Below are 1,762 nucleotides of genomic sequence, written 5' to 3' on the forward strand. Positions count from 1 at the left end.
TCCGCGCTTCTCTTCATCAGCAATAGTTGTTGTTCTGGCACTTTGGTCCTGTGTAGCCTTAGCACAATAACTTTCCAACTGTCTACTACAACAAGGTTTGCGCAGTGTTGGTGAGGAAGGGGAAGATGAAGGCGCTATTCAGCTCGCCTCAGTACTTGTAGTCGCCGATAGATCGTCTACAAACCTAGATGTAACTTCTGTTACTTCTAGTGTTCTTTCATCTTTGTACTGCCATGTCAGTTAATGAATAGATTGAAAGTTTTTCCTGCAAAAAAAACCCACGTGCTATGTAATTCTCTATGGGAATAGAGCACCCCTAGAACATCTGACCATGGTTCATAGGGTAAATTGCCTGTGACGACCAAGAACACGGAGAGGATGATATCAAATAGTCTAACAAGGAGTGTTTAGTTTTAATGTTAAAAAATAATCTACATAAAAATATATTATCTTGAGGTGGTTCTGAATCGAGTCTCTTTAGAAAGAGGATCTCTTATTTCACAGTAGTCTACTGAGAAGAAGACAATCAACATGTGGATATATTGCTCAAAACATTAAAATGTATATTGGATAACCCAAGACAAAGTGTCATTCTGACCCCAGATGCATATGCACACATATAAACAGTAAAATCCAAAATATAAAAAAGATATAATATTCTAATTTTTTGGCAACAAACATTGGTTAATTTTCTTCCTACTTGCACATTTTGTGATGGCGAAAAAAATATATAATCAATGTTCCAAAATGCTTTGGAAAGTAGTCCTTTTGTAACATTGATTGTGTTTTTGTCCGAAGCATCATGCATGTTTTTCTATCACAAAACTGCAGGTGAAACACTTACCAATGTTTGTTAAAAAAAGAGATTTTTTGCTATTCCTATTTCTTTCTATTTACTGTTCATCCACTCACATGTGCACTCTGGAGTAGAAATTCCACAGCCCAGAATGAAACTGCTATATATAATCTATTGCATCTCACCATTGAGAGAACAATCTCGATACAAATTTATTTTAAAAACTCGTTTGTCCATTTTTTGGCATATTTTACTATTTATTATAAAGAAGTTATTTCGTTTGACTAGTTTTTCACAACTGATTACAAAAAGTTATAAGGCGACATTTTTACACTATCTTAACATTTCTAGAGAAAATCAATATGAGTGAACAAATTTTTGATAGTTAGCAGGGTTGTTGCACCCTCAAGGCCTCAACCCACCAAAAATTGTACCCTTAGATTTGCTCAGATGTGTGTCTTGAGTAGCCATTGTGTACATGTACTAGGATTACAAAGAGGAGAGCAAATAATGGTGTCCTAATTTTTTGGTTGGTCATGTACAATCGCATTTGATTTTGCCAAACAATGAATAAAATGCTTAGTAGGGTGGTTCTAAAAAATACATGTACAGTATTGTGTTACTGTGTGCATATATACATTGTAATCAGTGTTTTTAGAAATAATTAAAATCCCCTAGAGAACAGAAAACAAACATTTAGCCAAGGAAGGAGCAGAGGACTACCAAAAAACATTGTGGCCCACTTTGCCAAAGAAAAATATCCGAAGCATCGTACTCAACTGGTTTTGTTCTCTCAACCGCCCCCCGTCCATTCATGTTGAGATCGATTTTCCCTCCACCCACACCGTCTGCTATATATAATACCATGCCCACCTTCCCCTCAAGCCACACAACTCAATCATCATGTCCCACCAGCGTTCTCCATGCACCACCCGCCAGAAGATGGGGGAACAACAAACTCGGTCT

The sequence above is a fragment of the Triticum aestivum genome, chromosome 2B (assembly GCF_018294505.1).
Source record: "Triticum aestivum cultivar Chinese Spring chromosome 2B, IWGSC CS RefSeq v2.1, whole genome shotgun sequence".
NCBI lineage: Eukaryota > Viridiplantae > Streptophyta > Magnoliopsida > Poales > Poaceae > Triticum > Triticum aestivum.